The sequence below is a fragment of the Eublepharis macularius genome, chromosome 1 (genome assembly GCF_028583425.1).
Source record: "Eublepharis macularius isolate TG4126 chromosome 1, MPM_Emac_v1.0, whole genome shotgun sequence".
NCBI lineage: Eukaryota > Metazoa > Chordata > Lepidosauria > Squamata > Eublepharidae > Eublepharis > Eublepharis macularius.
In genome coordinates this window covers 111,409,200-111,417,024 of record NC_072790.1, presented here as the reverse complement: position 1 = coordinate 111,417,024, position 7,825 = coordinate 111,409,200, and the positions used below count along the sequence as shown (strand labels likewise).

The 7,825-nt window shown below is 39.6% G+C and overlaps 1 protein-coding gene across 2 annotated transcripts in view; it reads left to right on the top strand.

Annotated features, from left to right (window-relative positions):
• Nucleotides 1-582: 582 nt before the first annotated feature.
• ECHDC1 (ethylmalonyl-CoA decarboxylase 1) overlaps nt 583-7,825 on the top strand; it is a 50,879-nt gene continuing 43,636 nt past the window's right edge. Inside the window, exon 1 of one of the 2 annotated variants that reach the window (XM_054982007.1) lies at nt 583-632. The gene's annotated coding sequence lies outside the window, so the exon portion shown is untranslated. Of the gene's footprint in view, nt 633-4,437; nt 4,499-7,825 lie in introns of those variants that run through there. The other variant, XM_054982015.1, reaches the window with a different exon arrangement.

Here is a 7,825-nt window from a genome sequence, read left to right as displayed (position 1 = left end):
AAAATGGGGAGGGGGGTGGTTACTATTCCTTTGTGGCAGAACACATGCTTTGCATGAAGAATCAGGATCAAGCCCCTACATTTTCAGCTAAAAGAATTTGGGGTAAGGTCTCAGGCCAGGAATTTGGAGACTTCTTGTCAGCTGGAGGGAATACAGTACTGGAATATATAAATCGACTAATTCAGTTGAAGGTAGCCTTATATGTCCTTAAGTCCAACAAAGTTCTTCTGTATGGGTTATAAGCGTGAGTATAATGTGAATGTGTCACTTGCCAGACTTTTTCTGCATGTATGCTTGCACTGCACAACGAAGCCACAATGGGGCGTATGTGTAATTGTTATTGTTGAAAACAGTTTGTTAGGTTCTTCAGTAGCAATAGTTCACGAAGAGAAGAATAGCAAATAACGCCTTTTTGGAACAGATGAAAAGAACTGGCCACCCTCGGGCTTATGAGCGCCTGGCCCAATCCTTCCTCCCAGGGTCTGTAAACGCCATATTCAGACAGCCCTTCCCACCGTCTTTATTGATGGGGATCTCTTGCGTTAGAGTGACGATTTCTTGAGGGATCCTTTTTTCTGTAACACCGAGTGTTTCTGATCGCTGGGTAGCGGCAGCGTGTGTTGCTGTTGCAGGTTAGTATTAACCCCGATGCGGTCTTGTCCCTAAATGGAGGTAGTACAAGAAAAGCGTTTCAAGTTACTTAGGCAGAAGCACGATAATTCAGAGTTATTCCTTCTTCGCCTCTTAAGGGCTGTTTTTCCAAATATATAATTCCTATGTTGTATATAAGCTGGACCTTACTGTTAAATGCGATGAAAACAAACTCTTACTTTCCCTCATTATTAATACTTAGTTCTAGGGAAACTAGCCTTCTGCTTTCTTTCCATTCTCGTGGTATGTGTTTAATGTGTTAAAAAGGTGGATGGTGCTCACCTGCTGGAAAAAGACAGGTTTTGCTCTGGAAGGATGGGGCTCCTTTCCATGATACCACTTTGCATATCACAGAATTCTGGTATAAACATCAGTAGTGTGGCAAACTGCAAATTCTATATCATATAACGATCATAAAATGGGCATTAGTATGATGCTCTGTTTATGCTCAGAGATGCTTTCTTATAGGTGCCAATTAATGCCTGAATTTTGAGGCTTATATTAATCTTTCTGTTGTTTTTAATAATAATAATATTTGATTGATATACCGCCCTTCAGGACAACTTAACACCCACTCAGAGAGGTTTATCATTATTATCCCCTCAACAATAATCACCCTGTGAGGTGGGTGAGGCTAAGAGAGCTCCTAGAAGCTGTGACTGACCCAAGGTCACCCAGCTGGCTTCAAGTGGAGGAGTGGGGAATCAAACCCAGTTCTCCAGATTAGAGCCCCATGCTCTTATCCACTTACACCAAACTGGCTCTCATTTGTGTTTCTTATTTTGGTTCCCCCTCCCCACTTCATGGGGATTCTTGATCAAAATCTCAGAAGTAAGTTCCTGGTTTTAGGGGAGGTGTGGTCAGTTTTATTGTGCTATCACATTCTGAAAAACCTCGTGATTCAAAGTTCATGTTCTTGATGCAAGGGCAACTTGAACTTGGTTGAGTTTAGTGTCAGGGAAATGCATAGTCTTGTTACACAGCTTTTAGTGACTGGAGTTTTTCTGCTAGTCAGTAGAACTATTTGCAATTTTAAAATTTCAGTTCAGTCTTGAAGTGGTAAGTGGGTCCTGTTAAACTTCGTGAGGTTTACTTCTGTTTAAACATCACAAGATTGCTTTTTTAGTTGCTTGGAGAGGTTTGCTTTGTAAGTACTCTTCAACAGGCTATCTGCTCTTTACGGTTTGTAATAATTCTGGAATATGCGAAGTAAGTTGAGGGTCTATGAAAAATGGTGGAGGAGGAATAATTTGATTAGAAGATTCTCCTCTGTTGTACACTAGCATAACACTGCAGTTTTAGACTGTAGATTGCTGCTCAGCTGGCCATTATAGTGCTATTGCCTCACATGCTAAAATGCTAAGTGAGCAGGAGAGTCTAGCCTTGAATTTGAGTGTTACAGTGTGGTAAGGAGGGGGAAAGTTTATAGGAAGTGCACTTCATGGTGCACATCCCTGACTGTAATTTTTGCATTCTGTTCTAGGATACTAAAAGCTGGTTTGGGGAGGGGGGGTTGACCCATTGTACCTTAAATTGTTCTTGGAAGACTTTGATTGATTAGGATAGGAGGACACACTTTTCTTCTGATCCCAATCCTTTCCCTACCTGAATTTTTTTTTAGCTTCAAAGTGTTCTGAGCCCTTAAAAGCATCCTAGAGATGGATGGATGGGGGAAGGAATGCATATCATACGTGTGCCAGCTCATAATATCCTGGAGATAGAGAGTAAAGCTTTTAGGGTATTGAACACATTAATTTACCTACTCTGTTTTTTTCCCTTTAATTGACATGAAGCTGCCCTTGATATTTCATAGCTATTGGACTATACTTGTGCCATATTCTTGTTTTTCATTTGTAAACTATTTTTCCTCATAGGTGGGATGTTTCTTGAGCATGCTTTTTTTTTAAATAAAAAAAACATGTACTAGTCTGTGCTCCCATTTCACAGTCCTGCTAAAAAACTTCAGTATTAGATGGAACAAGTGGGAAGCTGTAAGGAATTGTGGAAGGGAGGGAACAATGAAGAAAGCCTACTCTCCAAATATCTTCCTTCAGGATACTATAAACTCTCAGGGGCTGTCCCCACCCTCTGCCAATTTTCCTTCTGAACAAACTGCTGCTAAGTGCTCAAGAGCATATTTTATTTTATGTATGTTATTTATAGTCTGCCTTTCTCGCTGAAACTCAGGGCAGATTACCACCATAAATCAATACAACCAACAGGATGGTACATTTAATAAACAATATTACAGGATTAGGGTTGCAAAAATCTGAAATAAATTACAATGATTAACATGACATGGTAAATGATTCAGAGATTACAAAGCAGGATAATGCATATAGTAAAAGATAATATGTTATGGTGGGTGCAGGTAGACCCCCTCTCTCACAGAAGCCTTTCACTCCCCTTGCCACTGAGGCAGGTAAAGGCAGGTAAAGGTCACTGCCACGCACCACCTGTCTAGCCTCCACTACAGCAGGCAGAGAGCCCTGACTCAGATCCTCACAGGGTCTCCTCTTCCAGAGGTTCCACTGGACAAGCGGCCCATTCCCTTTATATACCTCCTTTCACCAGGGAGCTGGGAACTCAGAGGTTATTTTCCTTCTATATGCTGCCACTATTTCATTCACTAGGACTTTTGTGACCAGAGAGAGTGTATGTGTCAGATATTTTTCCTCAGCCAATGATTTCAAGCCAACCATGATTAAACTAAACAAAAATAAACTTTATTTACAAGAAGGAACATGGGAGTAAACAGATTTGAAACTAACATCATACTGGGGTTAAACAGGGAAGGTGTCAGTATAAAAGAACAGATTAACAGCCAGCTATCTTTCTGCTGCCTCTTTTATCAGTGACAAAGTCTCCTGAATAATCCCAGCATCTCTCAAGAGCCTCCTTTTTCCTCCAATGAACTTTCATTGGCTCAGCATTCCACCTACTCCCATTGGCTGTCTCTCAGGAGAGGTGGAGCTGGAGCCAGTCCTGTCCATCACTTATGTATTATACACAGTAATATAGTTCACAACCCTTTCTGTTCATTACAGCATCTTCCTAAACCAGTTTGTTAGAGTATAGCCCTATTACCTGTATAAAAGTGTTTTGCATAGTTTGCAAAATGCCAAGAGAGTGGGGGCCTTCCTGACCTTCTAAGGCAGGCCATTCCATAAGGTGGGGGCTGTATCAGAGAATGCACACATATAAGCAGTTGTTGATTTTGCCCATTTGCAAGGTGATATCTGCAGAATGCCCGACTGCGATGAGCAAAGCTGTTGTGTCAGAGCATAGAGGGAAAGGTGAACCTGCAGATATGAAGGTTGTGTTGTTGTTGTTTTTGCATTTTGTATAATTTCCATCTGTGTGGAAGCCACTAACTTCTCTGTCAGCAGCCTAGTTTTGCTGCTTTCAAAGTGGTGACAGGGACCAGCTGCTACTATTGAGTAATGATGATTTGTGGTGCCAGATGGGATGAATGGTTGTACCTTGTGGTTGATTAATAAACATGTGACGTTTGATCTCCTAGGAGGAGGAGATTGTAAGTGTAAGGAACAATTTCTTATAAAATATTACCACATTCTCTGTATTTGAAATGGAGAAAGACAAGGCAGCCTGACTTTTCTCTCAAACTTGATGTCCGAGCTTACTTGGAAGTCCCACTGGGCTCACTTGAACTTGGTCCCAAATTAGTGTGCATAGGGATTGCAGAGTAAGCTTCTTATTTTGTATTCATTCACCTTTTGTTTGCTTATGGTACCTCCATTTCTCTTTCTTCTGCAGTGGATGGCAGAAAAATTGGTTTCCCTCAAGTGTTTCTCCTTGAACGCATTCCAAGATTTGATAGTGAAATGTGAGTGTGGAATGTGCACTGAATTTGAATCATTGTCAAGCAAGGAACGTTCACTTTTACATTTTGTTACCAAACGGATTGCTAGTTTAATCTATACGCCATTGATTATGTCTAAATTTACTATGCTGTGAATGTCTCTTCCTTCATTTTTGCCCACCCACAGCTTGAGATGGAGCCAAGGTTGTAAATATCATACAATGGGTAGGGGGAAGAGAATCTATTAAGGCAAAGTTTTGGCTTTGATGGAATTAGAAGCAGTAGTTAAATAAATGGAAAAAATGCTTATAAGGAGGGCATATTCTACAAAATCAAGACTTAATATTTTCCTGTTCAAATGGGCTTGCTCTTTATTCATTGCACAAACTATGTGAATAATATATAATTGGTGTTTTTAATGTGTGTGTGTTTTGGTCTAGTACATGGTCTTACCTTTTAGTTCTGGTATATGGCATTATGTCTAGTATGACAGATGCGGCTTTATATGGTTCCTATGGCACTTTTTTGTAGGCTTTTACTCCCTGACAATCTCAAATTTTGCTTAAGCAGAAGCTTCTAGCTTTGCAAAGCTGTTTGAAAATGTGACTTCCAAGACTACAACTCTCACCAAGAGATATATGTGAGGGCGTAGGCTCAGATTCCAAAAAGTAGTTCATGATGTGATGTGTGAATTTTGGGAGGGAGGGTGTTAAAGTTTAGGAAAGTTACTCACATGCCTTCTTGCATTTGTTTGGGACCAAAAAATGGAGCTACGGATATAGTTTGAGACCTTTCATATGAGAACGCAGTAAGTTGTAAATAGACATAGACATATCACATAATTTGTTGTAAATAGACATACTACTATACATACTACATAGTTATCACTTGTAATTTGTTACCTCATTGTTCAAGAATGTAATATACAAACGGGGAAATGGCCAAATGCAGCTGATATTTGCAAATTAGAACAGCCTTCAGTCTTGTAGATATATTTCTGATGCTTTCTGTAGTAGACAAATTGATTGCCCCTGCTTTTCAGCAAAATTCTTTTAAAACCTTGATAGTTCTTACTCTTTGAAAACTACCATTCTGAAAGAATTATCCATATGACTTGCTATGTTTCACCAGTAGATCTTGAATACCAGTGTATCTTGAATACAAACTGAAGATATTTGAATAAGGAGTTGTTGAAGATTTGGAAATTCTGTGTTTTGTAGACATTTCATATATGAGTGCATCTTTGTGTTAAGTGGTACAACAGCAGCCAAAACTTGTTAACATAGCCTACTGTTAAATTTGTATTCAGTGTACCAAATGGTGGATTGTTAAGAATAGCAGTGCTAATCAACATCCTTAAAACTCTTATAATGATCTTCTATGCAATTGTAAGTACATTTTGATGAAGATTTTGCTTTCATATATGCTTGTATATGTATGTGTATGTTCAGGAATTTGTTATGGTTTCAGAAGAGAACAAGTTTACCTTTTTTTTTGCTTGTTATGATTCACTTCTTGATTTAAGGGACACTGTAACCTGTTACTTTGTCAGTAGTTCCTAAACATTTCTAGGAGGAAAATGTAGTTATTAACTTGTATTTTCCTCTTAGCTTCCTACTTTTCTATTCTGTCAGCATCTTTTGCTGAGCTTTGTTGGTAGGTTCTGGTATTTGCAAAGTCACTGGTGTCGTTGAGAATGGGCACAAAGAGTTACATCTATGCTGCTTTTTCTGTTTCAGTATGCAGTGTCACAGGAAAAGGGTAGTTAACTCTGAGGATTGGTAGAGCCTGATCCTGGTGGAGCTTCCAAGGGTTGCTGGCTGCATAAGTGCAAACTAGTTGGTTTGCTGTGTCTTTGATGACTTGATATTTTCTGTGTGAACCCTTTGCTTCCTGCATTGTGTTTTGCTTTGCTCCCTTTTTCTTCCTTGTGTAGTCTGTGGCTATATGGGATTTGGAGGAGGATGTCTGTAACTTTGCTTCCTGTTTCCAGGTTGGCTTATGACTGAAGTTGCCAGATAAGGCATCTTATCATTTCTCCTGCCCATTCCTTCTATGGTCCTGTTGTCTGACAACCTCCTTCAAGTCAACAGAGGAGGATAAAAATAACAGAATCCTTGGATGGCATGGCCCTAATGCATTATAGAGGTGTCTACTTTTGAACTAGCCTTTTACAGCAGCTCTATTAGAAAATGTCAGCCAGTGTGATCGAGTGGTTAGAATGCTGAATCCAAGGAAACCTGGATTCAGATCCCTTGTCATGAAGCTGAATGATTGACTCTGGGATGGTCACTGTGTCTCAGCCTCATCTGTTGTGAGAATGAAATGGAGAAATGGATAATCATGTGAGCTATCCTGATATGTTATCCAGATATCCTTTGAGGATAAAAATATGTGAAGCACATTGGTGATAATGTGTGTAACCATGCTGTGAAATTCTTCACCTGCTGATGTAAGTAAGATCAAGCTGATGTTGAAGTTACAAGAGCAAATGAGGCTGTTTCTTTTTCCTCTACTCAACTGACATCCCTATAAGACTGAAAGATTTAAACAGGCAAGACTGATCTGTGAGATGTGTTGTGATATTCCTTTGTGTCATACAGTATTCCTTACCTGTGTTCACATGGTCTTTGTGATGGCTCTCTGGTGCTTGGTACTTGGCTTTCTTGTAGCGTGTTATTGTTTAACGTTGTTGTAGTGTGACCAGAGAGTTGTGTAATTCATCACTAATATTGTCACTGGGAATATCCAGAAGGGGCTCATAATTTTCACTTACTCATGCTTTTCCCAGTCACAACTATGGCGCTCCTTAGAGAAAAACAAAAGTTGCCTTTTCCAACAGAAAAATACTGCTTTTTGAGTATCAGGAAAACAAGCCTCTGTAACAGAAACACTGCCTGTCTTAATGCCTTATCAAAAAAAAATGAGTAAGAACTGAGTACTTACTTTGCTTCAAACAAGCCTCTTTCCTTTCTCCACAAGCAAAACACTGCTAGACTAGAGTGACCAATCTCCTGCCAGATATCTCATGTACACTGAAAATGTACCTTGGTAGCCTGGGATATTGAGTTAGATTCTCATGGGCATATATGCTTACAGAATTAGAGCAAATGTGGATTTGCAGTTCTAAAACATGTACAAGCGTACAGAGATGACCTTAGCTCAGCTTATTCCGAAGAGCCTATATAAAGGTCATTAAAGGAGAAAAGCCCCTTATCTGACAAGGAGATAAATAACTTGCTATTGGTAGGTGTGATTTTTTTCCATTCTGACTTTCTGTCTCTTGAGGGATGCCACTACTAGAAAAGGATGCTGGTGCTTGTTTTTCATGTTAGTCTTCTCTGCTGGAAG